This window comes from Chrysemys picta, chromosome 9 (genome assembly GCF_011386835.1).
Source record: "Chrysemys picta bellii isolate R12L10 chromosome 9, ASM1138683v2, whole genome shotgun sequence".
Lineage (NCBI taxonomy): Eukaryota > Metazoa > Chordata > Testudines > Emydidae > Chrysemys > Chrysemys picta.
In genome coordinates, this window is record NC_088799.1 from 31,052,609 (window position 1) to 31,074,687 (window position 22,079).

A 22,079-nucleotide genomic window follows, 5' to 3' on the forward strand; every position below is an offset into this window, starting at 1 on the left:
GGCTAGGATTGGCTAACAATGGATGCTGGTGTCCCAACATGACCATTCTGCCTAGTCCTCTGCCTCACAGAATCCAGGTCCTTTCATCAACCCTGCATTGGGGAAGTTCTGAGATATTTCTGCTCTGCACCCGTCATGTTACACAGGGAAATTAGCTTTTCAAGTTGCCCGACTTGCTGGTTATATGACTTGTACTGCTACATGTTTAAGATATTCTTGTATTATATTTTTGAGTTATGACAAGACCACCAAAAGTATATGGATGGGGACTCATTTAGCATTTGTGTAAGTCTAAATGATATAGTAAACCACAAATGTAAATCAGACTCACTGAAATTGCATGTAGTTATTGAAACAATATTATTGTTTTGATTTTCAAATGGTATTAAATATCAAGGCAGAATGAATAGCAATTTACATTCTCTAACATTCAGGTACAGGAAACGGCATTGTTCAGCAAATGGCCCACATCCCAATGACAGAAATATGAAGTCTAGTTGAAAACCTTAGATTTCAGATAAAATTACAACTCTTATGGCCTGAACATTTTCAGATCTTACCCAAGTGGATTCTATTTTCTTTCAGCACAGAATCCACAGTGCACTAAGCAGGACTGGTAGGAAATGGAAATTGCAGGCCAAGGACACAGCATGCCAATAATACATCATCCTTGGCACATTAAATCCGAAGAGGCATAGTGAAAACTGGTTTTATGAAAACACCTTTTACTTGTATTCAGGGCAGAAGATTTACATTTACATGTATCGTAATAAATATTTGTCTACTTCTATGTGCCATACTAACTAAAATCAAATTGTCTAGAAATAAACCATGTTTTAAGTCATATGAAAAACTCATAAAAGCATCTAAAAGTGTTCCATCAAAAGAATCGGATATGATGTTCACATGTACTCCACTACTTTCATAGACTGTAATTAGCTTTTTCACAAAGAACTTAATTACAGGATCTGTTAAATAACATAAGCATGCAAGTGTTTGTGTGTCTAATATGCAAATAATTAGCCTTTAAGCCTGGTACAAGATAATTAAAAAAACTGTCATTTTTTTCAATATTTGGAATAATTTGAGGATAACGTTGCTTGACACTAAAGTTATTGGAGCTCAGATGGAGAAGCATCCTTTTGCTGAAGTTCAAAGAAGAACAAAGCAGTGATATTTCAGATTACAAAAGATTAAAAAGCAAAGAGGAAGCTGTTTGGGGCTTGATCCAAAGCTCGCTAAAGTCAATACAAATTTATTGATTATAAACATTTTCTCTTTACAGCTCTCCAATTCCCCAGTGACTATCACTCACTAATTGTTTCATAATTTGAAGCTTGCTAACTTTACCTGGGAGAACTTACACTTGGCAGTGATTCTCTGAATGAGGTGATTATTTGGCTTACCTATGTTTTCTGTTTATGCCATCAGCTCAATGACAGGCAGAGGATAACCAACCTCAAAGAAATGAAGCATGGAAAAATCTCATGTCTTTAAGGTATATCAAAATTACATGTTTACAATATGCACTGTAGGAAAAAAAAAGTCATACCTGTATTAAAATGTATAATATTTATATTATATCTACATACACAGAACGGTATCTTGGCATTTAAACAGCACTTATAATACATAAGTACTATTGTGGTGCTTAGTCATAAAGGATCAATCCCTTCCATATTTCCAGCAGCATTCTGCAGTTTCTAACATATCTGATGCTACATTAGAAAAAAGTAGTACACCTAGACAGAAAAGACTTATCTGCAACTGTAATAAATAATCTGAAACTGCCTCTCTGTGAACCACTCTGACCCAATATTGTTAGCTACAATTGTGTGGAATTATTAGGAGAAACAGCTAGTCAGCCATACTGAACGTATGCAGGCACAAACACATAGCATAGCTGGTCTGACTTACGCTTAAGGCGGCCCAGGCACATGCCAGAACCATCCTGGCTTAACAATACCACACATTTATACATTTAGGGGTTGATCCTGCAAAGTGCTGAGCAATCTGGTTCCTATCCAGCAAAACATTTAACTTTAAACACCTGTGCAGCTGCATTCCAGTCAATAGGATTAATCCTGCTTATAGTTAAGCCTGTGCTTAAGGATCTTGCTGGGGAGGTGAGAGTGCTCAACACTGTGCATGATCTAGCTCAAAGAATAAAATATTTGTTGTACAAAGAGGTTTATTTAATATTATGTATCTTCTCTTCATGTACAGTGAACGGAGACATTGGCAGACAACAATGATTAATCTTTTCTTCCAATGTGTTTCACTTGGATATGCATTATTTAAAAAAAACAACAACCATGTACTCACTTCCATTCTATTTCCCTTGCAACATATTTGTTCAAGAGAAATAAGGAAATAGCCAATCTTCCCGGAGACCAAATGGCTAAATGCATGCCCTCAGGAGCAGTGTGTTTATTTGGGAGAGAGGAGGTCTTGAATGGAATGAAAGTTAAGTGAAAATAGTGTATGTGTAGAAGAGGAAGAGGAACCATAATTTTTAAAGACAGTTTGAAAATGTAAGCCAATATTAAATGACCCTCTCTTTATTTCAAGGCCAGACTGAATGCAAAAAAAAGTACCCACCTTCCATCTAGTGCCTGACATGCTGTAAAACAAAAGTTTTATTCTATTGCATTGTGAGAATTATGTGCACTAAGAAACTAAGGAAATATATTCTAACTAAAAACATATTTACGATATATTTTCAATGCAATGTCCAATAATATATTTCTTTTTATATGTCTCTGTATATCATTGTGATGTATTTATGGGAGTTTTGAAATATGCTCCCAGAACTAGCTTTCAAGATCTTGTTTTAAAATACGTCATATTTGACTAATGTTTTGCAGGTATGTTTCACGTATAAACGCTCCCTTCTGCTCTCTCAACCAGCTCAACAGCAGCTCCTTTCCTGAATCTAATTCTCATTTTACTTCCATCCCTTTCTTCTTCCTCACTTCTGGCAACATATGCCCCAGATTAAGCCACATCTACATACACAGGCACTTCCCACCTACCTCTATGTTCTGCCTTTTTCTCCCTCATAGCATATCCTCATTATTTGCCTTGTCCCTTCCCTCCTCACTGCAGTTCACGACCTCTGTTTTCCCACTCACTACACTTCCTCAGTCTCCAAGACCCAGCTTTCCTCTACTGACAGCCTCTGTTGCTGTCCCCATCCTCAGACATAACCCTTGCCAAGAGAGCCACATTGCTGATACTGGACTACTTCTTTTCCTCTTCATTTCCAATCCCTTCCTTATTCCCCAATCAACTCCCCTTCCTTCGAGTTGCCAGCTCTTGTGATTTTATTGCCAGTTTTGCAATATTTGGTCCTTCTTAAAGATCCAGCTCCAGGAGTCAGGTAATCAAGGGCTCCATGTCTAGTTGGCAGCCGGTATCAAGCAGAGTGCCCCAAGGGTCGGTCCTGGGGCCGGTTTTGTTCAATATCTTCATTAATGATCTGAAGGTTGGCATGGACTGCACTCTCAGCAAGTTTGCAGATGACACTAAACTGGGGGAGTGGTAGATACGCTGGAGGGTAAGGATAGGATACAGAGGGACCTAGACAAATTAGAGGATTGGACCAAAATAAACCTAATGAGGTTCAACAAGGACAAGTGCAGAGTCCTGCACTTAGGATGGAAGAATCCCATTCACTGTTACAGACTAGGGACCAAATGGCTAGAAAGTAGTTCTGCAGAAAAGGAGCTAGGGGTAACAGTGGATGAGAATCTGGATATGAGTCAACAGTGTGCCCTTGTTGGCAAGAAGGCTAATGGCATTTTGGGCTGTATAAGTAGGGGCATTGCCAGCAGATCGAGGGACGTGATCATTCCCCTCTATTCGGCACTGGGGAGGCCTCATCTGGAGTACTGTGTCCAGTTTTGGGCCCCACACTACAAGAACGATGTGGAAAAATTGGAAAGAGTCCAGCAGAGGGCAACAAAAATGATTAGGGGCTGGAGCACATGACTTACAAGGAGAGGCTGAGGGAACTGGGATTGTTTAGTCTGCAAAAGAGAAGAATGAGGGGGAATTTGATAGCTGCTTTCAACTACCTGAAACAGGGTTCCAAAGAGGATGGATCTAGACTGTTCTCAGTGGTAGCAGATGACAGAACAAGGAGTAATGGTCTCAAGTTGCAGTGGGGGAGGTTTAGGTTGGATATTAAGAAAAACTTTTTCACTAGGAGGGTGGTGAAGCACTGGAATGGGTTACCTAGGGAGGTGGTGGAATCTCCTTCCTTAGAGGTTTTTAAGGTCAGGCTTGACAAAACCCTGGCTGGGATGATTTAGTTGGGAATTGGTCCTGCTTTGAGCAGGGGGTTGGACTAGATGATCTCCTGAGGTCCCTTCCAACCCTGATATTCTATGATTCTATGAGTCTGTGAGAATATAAGCTTTCATTCCGGGAAAAATAAAGGGAGGTTTCTAGCCCTCCTAATTTATGGAGGGAAGCTTAAAAATGTGACTCCTAAAAGCAAAGGCAAATAAGAAGAACCCAACACTGATTTTTAAAACCTCATGCTTTTAGGGGCTCTGATTAGTGATTGCTTGGTGCTGGGTGCATTGAAAGCTTGGGGATGGCAATTCTGAGTTCCATTCATCAGCTATCATCCCCTTTATTTCCTTTAAACACTGATCGTTCACTCGCCTTTAGGGTATTCATGGCATCAGATGTCTTACAAAGTACCCAAGTGGCATACATCAAGTAATTGTTAAATTACTTTGTCTAGCATTCTGGAATCCCTGTGGTGTTCCCATTGGAATGTCCTGTAGGTCTGCACTGCCTCTGCACCTAACATAAGTAGCCTTGTAGAGCACTTCACCCTTTCAGCTTTCTCTTCAATACCCCTGGCTTGCAGGAAAATCTGGAAGCATTGCAATCAGCTCCTCCACTTTTCTGTCAGCTCTCCTCTTGGACTGAGGGATTTTGGGGGCTTCATTTGATTTTTTTTTTGCCAAATATATTAGTGTGATAAAGGTTTAACTCTCAGGAGTGCAGGTATGAGACTGCAGTTTAATTATTGGCCCCACTCACAAAGTTATGGGTCAGGTTTATAAAAGCTTAATATCAGATCTGGTAAAAGTTTTCCACATTATGAGCTTGGACAAAAATTGCCAAAAAATAAATTTGATGAAAAAAAAAAAAAGAGGACAATTTTAGGATGACAACTATAAAGATGGTCAAATGTTCAGCAAACCATTGATTTTGAAGACAGGTAATGTTTTTGAAAATTCCAGGGTTTTTTTGGTATTGTTTCATTGTGTTCAGTTTTGTTTAAACCAGTTCTTCATACTCTTGCCATGAGTCAGTATCAACTGATTCCAGTGGCTGTTGCTACAAGAACCATGAGAATTTCTCTTTAGGTCATACATGACTGTGACCGTAAGTGCCCCTCAATGCCAATGGACGTATAGTTCTGTAGACTCCCATCAGGCCTGACATGCTTACTATGCCTTATATATTACCGACGTATTTATTTGTAAAGAGTGTCATGTGAAGTATCAAAGGAAAGCTGGTGAGACAGAAGTCAGTAATATCATTGTGTGGTATACAGAGGTGTGTAAAGAGTAACGTATGTGTGCCAGAACTATGTTCCTAAAATATGTTTTAGTTTGTCCTACACAAAGCAATATTAATTTACCTATCTGCCCAGAGCCAGAGACACTGAAAGTTACATTTGCATCTGAGTCAACAGGAAAAGTAAATTGGGAAAAAGATGAAGAGGACAGTGTGGCATCAGCACACACATAGCAGGGGAAGCGAACTTCTGGGGATACACTTCAAAAGAATACATGGCAAAGATTTATTGGCTTATAAGAAGGGAAGAGAACCCTGATGTTATCCGTCACTGAGGAAACAAAGAGGCCAGTGCTCTTTGCAGCTAGGTGGATCTTCAACCATGTGGGTTGGTGATGCTGAAAAGTAACTAAGTCAGAAAACTGCTTTAGACAAAGCATGGAGCCTGCTAAGGTTATATGCAGACTCTTAGGGAACGTCTACATAGCAAAGACAAACCCACAGATGGCCCGTGCCAGCTGATTCAGGTTCACAGGGCTCAGGCTGAGGGGCTGTTTCATTGCTGTGCAGTCTTGCAGTCACAGACCTGCAAGGTGGGAGTGTCCCAGAGCTCAGACTCCAGTCCAATCCCGAAAGTCTGCAAATTGAAGACTAGCACTAATCGCCATCATTAGTGTCCTGATCGCCACTCTAGAAATGTAGATTGGCATTGCTCAATATATATTCCTCCCTTTCCAATATTTAATTAGTTCTGGAGCCAATTTAGAAAACTCAGGGGTCATTGCCTCTGCCAATAACTTTTTACAGTACCTTGCTCTCCTTTCCTTATTTCCAAATGAGATACACATTTCTCTCACTCGACAACATACTTTTCCCATATTGACAGTCATCTCTCATTACATAAATCATTTCAGCTTGTAAGGAGAGAGTCAATGAAGATAGCTGCTTCCTTCTGCAGCTGATGTTTCAGTAAATGGTTTTCCTGCTACAACTCATTTGAGACTTTGCTGAACCTTAACAGAGTAACTAAAGCACTGAAGATTTTATTTACTTTTTTCTGAATACTGAGGAGAAAGCCCGTAATGAACAGGTCCTAACACTAATCAGTGTGTCACCAGTTCTGTATCTCTTAACATTGGTGTTCTGTATCCACAGTTACTCCAGATTTACACCAAAGTAACTGAGAATAGAATTGTGCCTTATGACATCTGACGATACCATTATTAAAACTCGGATATTATAAACTAAAGAAGTAAAAAATTCCTTTGCTATAGGAAGGTGCAATCTGTGTTATCAGATCTATTTTCAAACTGGCTACCATCCATGACCATAAACACTAAAATGAATGTAGTAGTTGAAAGTACTACCATCAATGCAGAGTTGAATTAAATACTTGATCATTTGAATATTCCCAGATAAACTGTTAATGGCTTTCTTCAATCATTTGTTTCACTTCTCCATCTCTTACTGCATAGATATTTTTAAACATCAATCACAAACAGGCACAAGATAAAGTTCAAGTCAGATGTTCAGAAATACTGTTGGCCAAATTCTTCTCTCAGTTATATATGTGCAACCCCACTGAGGTCTGTTGATGCACATTGACATTTGAAGTGTCTTCTAGCATTATGTAACTATTGCAAAAAATCAAAGCATTCCTAGCATATCACTACTCTGTTCCAGCAGTCTCTCACTAAATAATAAAAGGGCAATATAAATCCATGGTGTAACAGCACTGACTTCAAAGGATTTAGACACTTATTTCCCCAAAACCCAGAGGTAATGAGACACAGGGATTTGCTTCATTGTAATACCAAGAGGGCCCATCTGTGAGCTGGATTTATGTTTGTCTGTGGGGTTTTGATGGTTCAAACCCAACTCGAATAAAGCATTAAATTCCATGTGTAAGATCAACAGTCAGCAAGCCCCGTCAACTGCTTTTACCAATCTAATTTTGCAAAAACAATGAGGAGTCCTTGTGGCACCTTAGAGACTAACAAATTTATTTGGACATAAGCTTCCTCCCTTCTTGTCAACTGTTGACAATAGCCCACTTCCACCTTAATTGAATTGGCCTCGTTAGCACTGACCCCCCCACTTGGTAAGGGAACTCCCACCTTTTCATGGGCTATGTATTTATACCTGCCTCCGTATTTTCCACTCCATGCATCTGATGAAGTGGGCTTTAGCCCATGAAAGCTTATGCCCAAATACATTTGTTAGTCTCTAAGGTGCCACAAGGACTCCTCGTTGTTTTTGCTGATACAGACTAACACGGCTACCACTCTGAAACTAATCTAATTTAGGTATCACTAACTTGGCATTCTGAGAACACTTGGTTAGAAAGATGTCAATTTCATGGTGCGGTCACAAACATGCACATGATTTACAAAACACAGATCCCTGAAACTGTAGTTCCAGCAATGCTCACAGACTTTGGCACCCCATCCCTCTTGTATTCAAGCTACTCTTGAGTAATTCAGCTATTAGCTGCACCTGCAGGCAAGCCTTTCAATCCCACCTCAGCTCTATTTTTAGCTCATAGCATGCTATTTAGAGCTTGCAAAACAATATTTTTTAAACTTTTTTATATTGTGAATCTGGGACATGAAGAATATATTATATAGACAAACAGTCCACTCCACAATCAATCTGTTGAAGACAACAGAAGATGATATTTTGGACAATACAGCCTTTATTCTGGCTGTAAAATAAGATAAGGAATTTATTAGACGGCTCAGTGGTGTTGTAAAAAGCAAGCAAGTGAGATTCAGTAACCACCTCTTGGATAGTAATTGAAATATCGGAGACAGATTCACTCCACTGGTACAACAGCAGAATATCCTCCTGGAACAGAAGCTCAATGAAATGAGACAAGCCATCTGCAATCTTTCCTCTACCAGGGGCCCGAAGGCAACCTATGTACTCCGAAGGTAGGCAGGAACAATCCAAGACAGGACAGAGCTGGGCAGTAATTTTCTGACAAATGTTTTTTCATTGTAAAACACCAATTTGCTGAAACAAATTTTTGTGGGAACAGGTCAACTTTTGGGAATATTTCTCAGATCCATGATGGAATTTGTGGTCAAAACAGAGAGACGGACAGGCAGCCTACTGGTTAGGGCATTCATCTGGAATGTCAGAGTCAGTCTCACTCTCTTTCTCAAGCTGGAACTGTTCCACTTTGCGTAAGTAATTAAATATTCATTAGGGCAGGCAGAGTCTGACTCCATAGTCCAATGGTTCTGGGATTCACCTCAGAATGGGAGACTTAGGTTCAAATCTCTACTCCAATGAATAATTACTGATGCAAAGTAGAATAGCTCCAACAGAGGGGTCTGAGAGAGCCCCACCTCACAATAGCCTGGTAGTTAAAGGATTCATCTAGGATATGGAGATCTGGGTTCAAGTCATTGCTCCAAATCAGGAAGAGCAAGGAGTTGAAAATCCATCTCCCATATCTTGTGTGTGTGCCCTAACCAACTACCTATTCTGGGGGTGGGTCTCTTTTTCGTGTGTATGACCAAAATCAAAACTTTGAAAGGTCTTAGTTGTGTCCAGATGCAGAACAAGAAAATGGTGAAATCTAATAAAAAAGTTCACAAGTTGGCAAAACCCTTTCTTGCAGAACTCTAGATGGAACCAAGCAGGCCTGAAGACCTACTGACTCAGTGCTTCTCCCACTCATTTTCCACGGGCAGGCCTTCTGTAAAGGACAAATTGGATTTCAAAGCTGCCCCACCACAGTAGATGCCCAGAAGGCCCCACTTCTGCAGAGTTACTCCACAGGCACACTTGTAGATCACATCGGACAGCCTGTATGAATTTTATGCTTGCCTAAGTACAAATCATTGTTGCACCTTTTGTCACTTGTAATTTATGCACATTTTTGTGACTGAATCAATTGATGGAATGCCAGTATTTTCAGAAAACAACTGCTAATGACCCTCTCTCCCTTCACCACCATGCCCACGGCTCCATTATATCACAGACATCAGAGAGCAACAAAATAGCTAAATAGTTTCCTGACAGAAATTAAGAGTTATTTAGTCCTACTCTCTCCCTGACCAAAACCACTTTTGTTAAATCATTAGCTGCAGTCAAATTAGGCTGCTTGTTAGAGAAGCCTGATCAGTCATTAGCCATTTAGACTCCTGCATGGGACTAAATACTTCAGCATTTGGCTGCCTGGATATTAACAGCTAATGCCTTTTGTTTATATGTAAATACCTAGAATGTGTATTAGAAACATGTTACAAAGAACAATATATCATCAAACTATAATTTTGGTTTTGCACAATTTTTCATGGAACTCAAAGTATTCTTGGCATATTTTTAGAAAAAAACCCTAATCTGTCCCATTGTCCCTGCCACCAACAGCAGCATCCCAGCCATCCTCCTTGTAGAAGAAAAAAATGCACATCTTTGCCCATCATCGAGATGCAGTCGTTTTTCCTTGAAGCAGCTGTAGAAGTGCTTGCTAGGAAAGGGATGCTCAGAGGCAGTTGCCTTTGCTAAAATGCATAGAACTGGGTTGCTGAATTTGTCTATATGGTGGATCTGTGTCAGCTGCCTACAACATCACAGATAGTTATTCAGATGCTGGGGTGGCATAATTGTGGGAATTATCAAGGTAGTAAATAAGTAGTGGGGGGAACTGGTTACCAGGGAGTTACCAGAACTAACGAAGGCTACAGGCTAACCAAGACTGATCCCTGCTTCACAATAATAAATGCTAATACTTGGTCTCATGTAGCACAGTACTTTTTGCAAACATTAATGAACTGGGCCTTAATACACAAATGAAGCAGTAAGTATTATCTTCACAGAGAAATTGAGGGCTAGGTTATGCCCTGGGCAACATCAATGGGGATAGATGGGAGCAGAGGGGTTGCAGCTAATGTCCTCAGGAGGAATTCTCCTAACACAGAATACATTGCAAGACTTGCTAGGCAACACATACTGCCATGCTTGCATTGAAGAGGATGCAGGGCATTCCCTCTGTCACATTATAATGGTAGAGTCAGAGAAAAACCCACTTTCTTCTACCACACAACAAGCATCAAATGCTCTGTCTCTCACCACCACACTGGGGAAGTTTAAGCAGAAATTCTTCCGTGAGGCAGTTTATGAGATTGGAGGTAGGACAGGAGCAGAGGGAATCAGTGTACTTGATGTTGCCTAGGGTAACATTTGAACTGTAGCCAAGGATAAAAGGTATCAGGTATATTTAGGATGTAGAGATGAAATTTACATATTAATTAATGTTATAACCCAGGGCCTCAGGCCTGTAAAATATTTAGCTTAGTCAAATTAGGGTTTAGGATATGTGAGCTATATTATAAAGATAAGTTAAATTGACTATAAGCTTGCTGAGTTTGTATCTATGTTTGTGATATGCTGATGTTTTGAAAATAACTGCTGAGTTTGGATAATAGTGCCTACAGGAGATCAGCAGACACCACAAGATGACCAGAAATAGATGGGGTGAAATGTTAGAGGCTTATTTAAAGTAGCCACTTGTAACTATGGTGATAAGGTGACAAAAATATTAATGAGTATAAGGGGAACTAAACAAGTTAGCCTATGGAGCATGGGGCATCCCAAAAGTGATGGGGTGTGGAAGTTCAAATAAAGAAAAGGCATGAAATGAATTCCGGTGGGCATCAGCGTAACACATTATAAAAGCTATATCTTGCCCTGCATGCCTTGGGAGGAGGAAGACGCCAGGATGACAACTGGTGGTGGATGATGAGGAGAAGGAAGATTAATTTTGGAGTATTCCACAAGGCATAGTGTGAGTAATGCAAATAGTATGCATTCTGTATTAGTCTCTCTCTCCTTTACTGAACTGCAGTGTGTGTATTGTTTGGTTGGTGAATAAGACTAATTATTATAGAAAGAGCACAGTGTAGTCTGTGGTACACTATGGGGTCCCCCTTCTGTTTGTAACCTCTCTATTGTAATGGATCTTGGGGACTGAATTCTCAGATTAAATTAGCTGTAAACCCTCATCTTGTGGTGGGCAAATAGTTAAAGTATGGATAAGGCTACAAAACTGTAACTCAGTCTTTAAAATGTGCCTCAGTTTCCCTATGGAGATAACAATACTTGCTTACTTCACCAGTTTGCTGTAAAACTTGGATCGTTAAAGTAGTCCATTCTCTACTTGTCTCTCAGATACTATTTGAAACAAACAGCTCACACATCATCTCACTCCACCCCTTCCATGTCCATCCAGTTCTATTGTACAGGCACGGATAGGGGAATAAAACTATGGCCCAGCCCTCCACAGCCTGTTTCCTACTTCACCTTCTAGAGGATGCAAGGAGAGAACAGAGATTCTGCTCTAGATGCTCTGGACAGCCCCCATGCAGAGGCATAGGGCGAGCTGAGGCAGGTAACTCCATGTTCAACATGTGGGGACTGGTCACAATCTGTCCTTTAAGTGATTTCACCGACGTCACACAGCCAGCCTGGGACAGAGCCGGTAAGAGATCCCTGACAGCTTGATTCTCCATTCCATGGTGTCAGGGCCTTGCCATACCTCTATAATACCATTCAATGTACAAATTTTGGAACAAAGTAACTAACCAGTTTCAAAAATGAACACAAAAATCATTCAGTTCATGTCAATATCCCAGCTGGCAAATACTGCCTTGTGAAGATGCTGGAAGGAGAGCTCAATAGTCAGTAAAGCCTGAAGGGCATTTATGGGGAGAAAAGGGGCAATCAAGAACCTGTCACAGATCATAGACAGGTGCCCATGTGGCATGGCTGGAGTCAGGAAGATACAGGTGTCCAGTTAGACAATTCCTTTGAAACCCCAACAAAGGGGTTAATTGAACAAGAACGGTGTCTTTTAGAAGTTGGCCCAGTACAACCAACTAAGATACAGTGTACACAGCAATAATGAAGTCCAGCAATTCCGCCCCCACCACACTCCCTATTTTCAGCCTACCACCTTTAAGTTTTCAGAGGCAACTGTATATGCATGAACAGAAATGCATGGATACAAAGTCACAGCAGAGGCATTGACTTCTACAACTTAATGCTAATATTCTCCTAAAAGATACAACAAAAATGCATCCCATGGCATGAAATACACTCTTCACACCCTCCTGGCATCCACTGCCCCTAGTTGCACGTTGTTTTCCAGGCACGTACTTGTGTGTTGTGCTTAATGGCAGTGATCCAGCCCAGCCAACTCCCGCCACAGTAATTAACTCACCAGTAGCATTCTCAGCTGATGCCCACATGCAAATTTTCTAAATGCTTTTTTCTTTGTCCAATATTTCCCACTATAATTACACACAGGGAAAGTATAATAAAGCAGTGTGTGACGAATGTGTCTCAGTTCATCTAAAACTATTAAGACATAATAAAAGCCAAGATGGAGTAGTGCTGATGCTGAAGGTCTTTTTGCCCTTACAGTAACAATTGTTGAAGGCTTCTAGATTAGGAAAATATATGTTTTCTGTATTCCTGGGCTTGGGAGCTTCAAGGACTTCTACAGCTCATTTGCTGCAGAGGTCAAATCAAGTTCATGAAAACTCTCAAATTTACCCACTGTAGCTCCTGCAGACTATGAAAGAATAATCCCCTCTTTGCCTATCTATGGAAGATGCAACACACCTGGGGTGCAGCATAAGGAAAAGGGATGTAACAAGGAGAAAGAGAACAATCAGAGCCATTTCCAATGTGTCAATGACAAAGTCAATTTGAAAATATCCCCACAACATCGTTCAGGCAGATCTGCCCTAATGTTTTGCGGACAGTCATTTCCAGGCTCTGACCCCCATAGGAAACATATTCCAAATCTATTGCATCAGGATTCTTTCCTCCTCTGCGAGGATGCTATGGAAGGCCATGTATCTACGAAAAGGACACAGGAGTTTCCTGGGATCTTGCAGCACTTTGGGAAACTTTCATTGATAAAGTATTAATCGCAATCTCCTCTCCCCCAACCCCAGTGCATTCCTAGTTCTTCTCAGTGGCCAACACTAAGGGTGGACCATGACGGGGCTTAGGCATTGTGACAATCAGTGTTGCAACAACTAACTTTAAGGTGCCTAGAAAAGTCACATGAACAACAGTGACCCACAAAGCCTGAGTGAGGAGCCTATACAATAAATGGAGACCGACAGGCACCTTACACTGAGATCCAGTAAGCTGGCATGCAAGATGGGGAGCTGCCTAAGCTAGACAATGGAAGATGCTAACCCCCATCCCCTCTCAAATATAGGCACCTAAGCCCAGGTTGCACAGAGGTGCCTAGCTTTGCTAGTGAGTGATCCACAAAGGTACTTACCCATCTAAGTTGCATGTGGGACCCCTCGCCCCCCAAAAAAACAGCCAGAGGAGGAAGAGGAGCTCCCCGATAACCTTTAGCCTAGTGGATAGGATACTGTGGGAGGCCCCCAGTTCAAGTCTCCCCTCCTCCAGAGATAGGCACTTGGCTGCCTAGAATGAGGCTTCAGTATACATTCTCAGAGGAAAACAAGCATATGCACTGGGGTGTGGATCTCAGTGGTGCCTAAAAATGGAACTTAGGCACCTAAATACCTTTGTGGCTTTGACTATATATGAAGGAGCAATCTACCACAGAGGCTGCAAAAGCCCAACAATTAAGGGCTAGCAAAACAGCTAATCCAAAAGAAAGATCCTCACTGTATAAAACCTTACCTTGGAACCTTTAATGAAGCCCTAAGGGAAAGGCTCAGAAGGATATAAATGTAGAGCTGGTTTTCTTTCTCTTATCATTGTATTCCAAAGCCTTACATCAGCCCTGAACTCTGGTCCATACAAGTGCAGGGACCCACCTGCACAGACTTCATTACAGGATAAATGGATAAAGAGATCTAGGCACTCTTACCTCAGGCAAGTTTTTTTTTTTTCCCTTTTTTTTTTTTTTTTAAATAGAAACTGTACTGGTATTTCCTCTAGATCAGTTCTTCTCAAAGCGGGTCCACCGCTTGTTCAGGGAAAGTCCCTGGCAGGCTGGGTTGGTTTGTTTACCTGCCGCATCTGCAGGTTTGGCTGATCGCGGCTCCCACTGACCGTGGTTCGCCACTCCAGGCCAATGGGGGCTGCGGGAAGTGGTGCGGGCCGAGGGGTGTGCTGGCCGCCCTTCCCACAGCCCCCATTGGCCTGGAGCGGCGAACCGCAGCCAGTGGGAGCCGCGATTGGCTGAACCTGTGGACGCGGCAGGTAAACAAACCGACCCGGACCGCCAGGGGCTTTCCCTGAACAAGTGATGGACTGGCTTTGAGAAGCACTGCTCTAGATGAAGTAGCAGCTTACAGCTGTTTTACTGATGGACTACATGTATATGGATCTTGTGCGGCATCCCAGGAATGCAGCAGATTTATAGCCTCACATTGCACCACATAGTGGCAAAAACATAGCACTGCAGCTTCACATTAAGGTGAACGGGGAAACTGCCAAAATGTTTAATTAATTAATGTACCTAATTTTACCAGGGAGCAACTGTCTTTTCTCAGCAGCATCCCCTGGCTGTTGCCAGCTTCCTAGCTTTATAGGTCCCACCTGTTCCTGCACAGCCAAGCCTGCTTGCAATCAATTCCCTGCTCCCTGGCTCTCCCTCCAAGTGCAGCCTGTGGAGTTAATAGGCCTACCTGGCCATCTTAACCCCATCACAGGGAGTTACATGAATAAATCCTTACAACCATAGCTGGAAACATATCTCAGGTAGTTCTCTCAATTTGAATCAGTCACCAGATCAAAATTTGATGCAATCACCAATGTAAAGTTTCAGCTGAAGAGAAGTGAAAAAGTTGTTTCGAGGAAGATCACACTTTTCTCTGTAGAAAGCAAATAAATTGGCTGACCAAAATTCCAAAAGACACTTTGCCACCTATGAAACAATCTTGGTTCTTGAATTCAGGTTGCGGATAGTAGAAATATTTGAATCTTCTAATTTAAGGCAGAGCACTACATTGCAATAAATTATCAAAACCAAAGATAAGTCATTTCTGCATAAAGCATAGGTTATTTTGTTTTTTTTTTAAACAAAACAAAATCTCTTCTAAAGGGATTGCTATTTTCACTGCCTTCTTAATGAGTCACCATGTGTTTTTTCTCACTAAAAAATAACTTTTCACTAATGCAACATAAATTGGCAATCCAAACTATACAGTCTTATCTGAAAGAACATGAGAATGTTTTTTTCCTTGGAGAGTTGACGTTTCCAGTTTTAACCATGGCTATTTTGTATCTCACATACTTCAATTTTATTCCAGTAAACAAACTTAGAATCCTTATTTATTTTACTGTTCAAAGAAGTGTTACTGCATTTACAATCAGCCTTGGAAGCACCTTAAGCTCTCACTGGACTTCTATTTGAATACACCAGCAGCATTTTTAAGGAGTAAAGGAGACAAAAACAATCATTATAATAATATTGACTCCAAAAAGAAAGGGATCCAGAATATTTAATTCCTAATCTTCAAAGCAGATTCAAAATTATGTATAAAGGAAGTCTATGATTTCTTAAAGCTTTCTTAAAGCTACTCACAGTCTGGTGAAAGTCCTTCTAATTTGTAATTTAGAACGAAAATAATTCCCAGGATGCCTTTATTAAAATAAATTCACCTCATCTTAATTTACCTCCCAGAATAATGGAATATTTCATATTTACTATGCATATCCATGAGATATCACAATTTCCCCCTAAAATGCCTCTATTGTCTAAAGCAGCTATTTAAAAGCATCAAAAGGTTGTTTGTCAAGGCATGAAAACCTCTTTGACCAGGTTCAATCAATGTAAGGAGATAAATCACAAATCTCCCCACTAAGATCTTCATTAAAATCTTTAATCAGCACTGTGGAGAGCTATAAGCTTATACAAACTACAATAATCTGGCTCCATTCTTTTAAATATAAGGGGAATATTTGCACATTTAGTAGTTTGCTTCCAGATAAAGCTTAGTTGAATGTGTCAGCGCTTCTAGGGCAGTAAGTGAAGCTATTAGTTTGTAGTGTTCTGCTCTATGTATTATCAGGCAGAATGCTTTTCTATTTTTAGCCTTCATAAAGTCTCATTAGTTTATTATGAAGACAAATGGACTATAGAACATTAATGAGCTTCTCTTTGCCACTGATAACTTAAAAACAAAACATAATGGGCCTGATTCTCATTTAAACCTCTCTCCTACAAAACACCAGCAGTGTAAAAGTTCCTTAATATCAGTGTACATGTAATTTATGTCTACTTTAAGGTCACTTTACACTCCCAGAATGGTTTAAAGAAGCTTAGTGTAAATGAAAATAAGTCCTGATGTCTTATTAGAAAATTTTAACCTGAACATGACTGTCATAAACATACAGCTATGGGTAGCATAAAATTCCTCTTTACCCTGTAAAGGGTTAATTCCTCTTTTACCCATAAAGGGTTAAGAAGCTCAGATAACCTGGTTGGCACCTGACCAAATGGACCAATAAGGGGAGAAGATACTTTCAAATCTGTGGGGGAAGGTCTTTGTTTTGTTCTCTCGGAGTCAGAAAAGGAACCAGGGCAGGGTAAATACATCTCCCTAAACCATAGCTGGACTAAGCATCTAGTATTGCAGAAATAGTAAGTAATAGCAAAGAAATGTGTTAGATTATCTTTTGTTTTAGCTTGTGAAAGTTCCCTGTGTTAAGAGGGAGGTTTATCCCTGTTTTTGTAACTTTAAAGTTTTGCCTAGAGGGGAAATCCTCTGTGTTTGGAATCTTTTTGTTACCCTATAAAGTTATCTTCCATCCTGATTTTACAGAGGTGATTCTTTTATCTTTTTTTAAAATATAAACTTCTTTTAAGAACCTGATTGTTTTACAGTGTCCTAAAGACCCAGGGGGGTTGATCTGTGCTCACTTTGTAACCAGTTGGTTAGGATATTATTATCAAGCCTCCCCAGGAAAGGGGGTGTAGGGGCTTGTGGGGAGGTAGGGCTCCAAGTGGCCCTCCCTGAATGTTTGTTTAAATCACTTGGTGGTGGCAGCGATCAAGGACAAAGTGGAACTTGTGCCTTGGGAAAGTTTTAACCTAAGCTGGTAAAAATAAGTTTAGGGGGTTTTTCATGCGGGTCCCCACATCTGTACCCCAGAGTTCAGAGTGGAGAAGAAACCCTGACAATGACAAACTTATTCTTAGATTTGTAGTTTTCAGAAATTACCCTTTTTGGGGCCCCAATGGACTTGGATTCAAAACATTAGAAAACAATAGCTTATTTTCCTGCCATAGCAATAAAAGCCAAAAGTATAGCTAATTCAAATTCCATTTTGAGATCCTGATTCAATGCTACATGATGGGCCTGATCCTGCAAAGAGTGGAGATCTCTCAAATACTATTAACGGATCTCATGATGAAATGTGAACTGAAGGTAGATAAGAGCATTCAGCACCTTGCAAGACATGGTTTGAGTCCTAATTCTACTTTAGAGCAATCGTATATTAAGTGAGTTAGCATTCATTTGTTATCACATTCCCAGCAGGTATCTTGAAGTTTATATGTCTCATTCTATTAAGTTTTGTTAAGATTCCCATACATCCTGTGAGCTTACTGAGATATTCAGAAATAAATTTAATATTTAACTTAATTTACCAGAAGACATTATTTGTCCCTGACCTCTCCAGACAAAATGAAAGAACATAATAATGATGACATCCTCTTATAACACAAAATATATAGGGCCAAATCCTGCTCCAGCAAATGAAGTCAGTGGGACAACCTTTTGTAAGTCAGACAGCCAGAGCTAGATTGTATCTATGGTACTGGAACCATATACCGTACACTATATTTTTCGTGTATAACTCTATAACCTCTCTTACCCTTTCCTGTGTTTGTGTGTAATATCAGAAAGATGAGGTTTTAATTCAGTAATATCACCATTAATTTAATTATAATTAATCAATTAAGCTTTAGTTGAAATTGAAATCAATCATCTATTGATTTCATCTGGAGGGGGGCCTTTACTAATATACTGAAAATGGAATATCAAGATTTTTTTTCTACAGAGCTTGTGTTCAAATCCTACCCAAGTATGTAGGGATTGAAAGTCATAACCTTCTGATGTTGTTATTTAATGGTGTGCATAAAATGAGTTAGTAGTCTAGTTCCACGTCTTAGTGGGCAAAATCAGACTACACAATCACAACTACCTTTTTGGCATTCTCTGCAAAGAGGCCAAAGAATGAATAGATATGGAGACTGAACTCTGGTCTTGTCCCCAGAAGTGAATGGTGTAGGTCAGAGATGAGGCACACTGGCAGGACATGGAGAAGCTTGAACTGGTAATTCTCTCATCTCTTGTTTATGGGTAAGTAGAGGACTTCATTCAGGAAGGATGTCAATCAGCAATTTTCACAACCACAGCCATCAGTTCAGTACATATATATGAATCACACCCTTGAACAGCCCAATTCCTGCCTACTTTATTTATAAAACAGGTATTTGGGAAGAAGTTAAACTGAGAAATTGATCTTTTATAACTAAAAATTGGCTTTTCTTCCATGTTCAGAGTGACAGTCATAGCTGGACATACTTAATTAGCCAATAAGTCTACCACCCAGCATCTTGTCCTGTGCTTGAGCTTATGAGAGATTTGTGAACAATTTAAACGTAACAATGGTCAAAATGGTCATAAGTGTGGGGGGGGTAAATTTAGGTATCTGAATCCATATTTAGGCTTCTAGAGCAGCAGTTCTCAAACTTTTGGGGCTCAGGACCAATTTGTAAATGTTTATGGCCTGTTGTGACCCAGTACAAAGTTTGTGGATGGAGGCCCTGGGATGGTTTCGGTCAGATCCTGCCCCCCCCGGAGGTTGGGTCCTGCCAGGCACTCACCCAACAGTGGCAGCTCCTGTGCTGTGGGGTTGGCTGGACTTGGGCATTGCAACCTCCCAGGTTGCAGCACTGCTCAGATTTGGCCCCGCCCCCCTGACTGGACCAAATGTGAGTAGAGATGTGACCTGGCTCATGGAGTTGCAGTGCTACTCACTCAAATTTGGCCTATCTGGACTCCCATCATCATGACATCTGGGCCAAACCTGAGTGGCATTGGGACCATAGGGTTTGCAGTGCCTGGAGCAGGGAGATGAGCCCAGCCAGTCCCATGGGCAGGAGCCACAGAAACTGCCACGTGACCCTTTGAAACATTCTGGTGACCCAATTTTAGGTCCAGACTCACAGGCTGAGAAACCCTGATCTAGAGAACTGGCTTGGTTTTAAGAGGCTTTATCTGTTATGCTTTACGGTATTTTTCAGTGAGCACACATTTCCATATGGTTCACTATTTTATATTAAGCATTGCTTTCTCTTACCGTAACAATTAATGGAGGCACCTTCTGCAGCACTGTAGCTTCAGTTTCTGTTAGAGACAATAATCGTTGATTACAAATCAACACTATTTTAACAAAATGTCAGAAATTCAAAACTAGAAGAAAATGAGTTCTTCTGAATCACGTATATACCCAAAGACCAGCTCCACATATGGAAATTATCAAAAGGTCAGACATAAAAAGCATCAGTTCATAAATACTAATTAGTGCCTCACCAGTGATTGCATGATAACATTTACTGATGCATAATTGAATACTGGAGATTTAAAAAACAGAGAATGTGGGTAGATTTAATAATTCATTCCTCCCACACTAATCAGGTTTTCTGTCTATTTCATCTAACACAATCACAAATAGGTATTCATTCTTCCTTTTTCTTCTTCTTCCTTTGTGACTAACCAGCCACGATTATGTTTCTTTAATACTCCCATGTTAAAAGCTAAGGGGAAGGGGGCGGGGAACGGGACACACTCACTGTAATGAATGTAGCAAAAACATTTGAAACCATTTAAAATTAAAATAGTTTCTGTTCATATATTTTTGCTTCACTATTTTGTATCACTGAGGTTCTTTGTTTTAGAATGCAATATGAGCTCCAAAATATCCAATTCGAATCTACATTTTTTCAAAATGATATGCTTGGTATTCAGTCCATTTTTATTTTGGTACTTTTGTATTTCTTTATATTAAGAGGCATCATTTGCTACCACTGAAGCAGCATCAGAGGTGAGGGTATTACATCTCAGTTTTTGTAGTTTTCTAATAGGTGTAAGAATTATAAAGAATTGAGCCAATACAGTCAGTTAGTTATGCAGTTTATTAATCATGCCAAGTCCTAACTGTGTGGGCTGAAGGACCCAGATCTGGAGGCAGACACAGTGAGCCCATTAGTCCTTTTACCGTGGAAAAAGAATACAAGTAGAATGACATGCATTGAAAAGGAGGCTAGGCACGTGGGTCACTATGTCCCAGAAAAGCATGTCTGTAGATAGTGCAGCAAGGAATCTGAGAGGCCCACAGAAGAACTGCAGGATGGCCATGTAGGGCAGATTTTCAAGGGGCTCATTACCCAGCAATTCCCATTAAATCTGCCAGAGCTTTTTTGAAAACCTGACTGTTTCATTTACATGCAGAAATTGGAGTTTAACATTTGAAAATCTGGCCTCAATTGTGAGTTTTGAGACCTTCCCAAACATTCTGGCCATAATGGCAAAGAGCCCATACTCATGGTGACTTATGTAACCAGTTAACAACTAAGCAGCACAACTTACATTTCAGATTCTGAATTTTGAGCTGCAAGGCATAGAACAAACAAAATGGACACAAATGTTGAATAATTTTTAATAATGAATAACATTTATATATCTACATTGCAAGTGATTGTGAATTAGCATTTTGTGAACAGAAAAGGAAAACAAAATTTGTTGAATCAAGTTTTTATTAACAATTATTCCCTCAGCTGTGCTCTCCACATTCATATCTCTATCACAACAATCTGACACCAGAATTGGGACACCAGGGATGTCTAATAACTCTACCAGACATGTAGCAGAAGTAGTAAGCCAGTATATCAGGTAAAACAACAACCTGTGGCTGCACAACCAAAGAGGCATGTCTGTCTTGTACTAAGGCCTGGATCTTGCAAACCTCTATGCATGTGCTTAACTTTAAGCATGTAAATAGTCCTATTGACTTCACTGGGACTACTCACGTGCATAATGGTTTGCAGGATCAGGGTCGTTGTTTGCCTTAGTAAATGATCCAGCATGGTGCCTATATAAAGTAATAAAACAATAATTAGTGACAAGCATTGTCTGCAACTGGTGAGAAGTTACTTGTTCCAGAATTGCTCCAGGGTCCATCCCCTATCATCCGCAATGATGTGTACTGTCAGCACACTGTGCAATACAATGCTGATGCATTGTACAATGTGCTAGCCACACCACTGTTCTATGGAAGCTTTATGCTTAGGGTTATGGTTGTTGCATAATACACAAAAATGTCCTAAACTCCCAGGTAACTGTGAGATCAGTTGAATCTTAACAGCTTAACTCTTGTGTGACGCTGGCAGGCCAGATGCCAGCTCTTGCCAAGGCTATTGGCAATAGCTAAAAAGTGACAGACTCATAGCTGGAGACCAGATCAGTTCACTTATGTATTAGTGTTGCTCAAAATAGGTATTAATCTTATAAGAA

The 22,079-nt window shown here is 40.3% G+C and overlaps 1 long non-coding RNA gene across 1 annotated transcript in view; it reads left to right on the plus strand.

Moving 5' to 3' along the window:
• Positions 1–22,079, plus strand: part of LOC101948420 (uncharacterized) — a 102,437-nt gene that overhangs the window by 34,530 nt on the left and 45,828 nt on the right. The window contains exon 2 of the long non-coding RNA XR_010590638.1: positions 1,432–1,498. This is a non-coding gene — a long non-coding RNA (uncharacterized LOC101948420). The remainder of the gene's footprint in view (positions 1–1,431; positions 1,499–22,079) is intronic.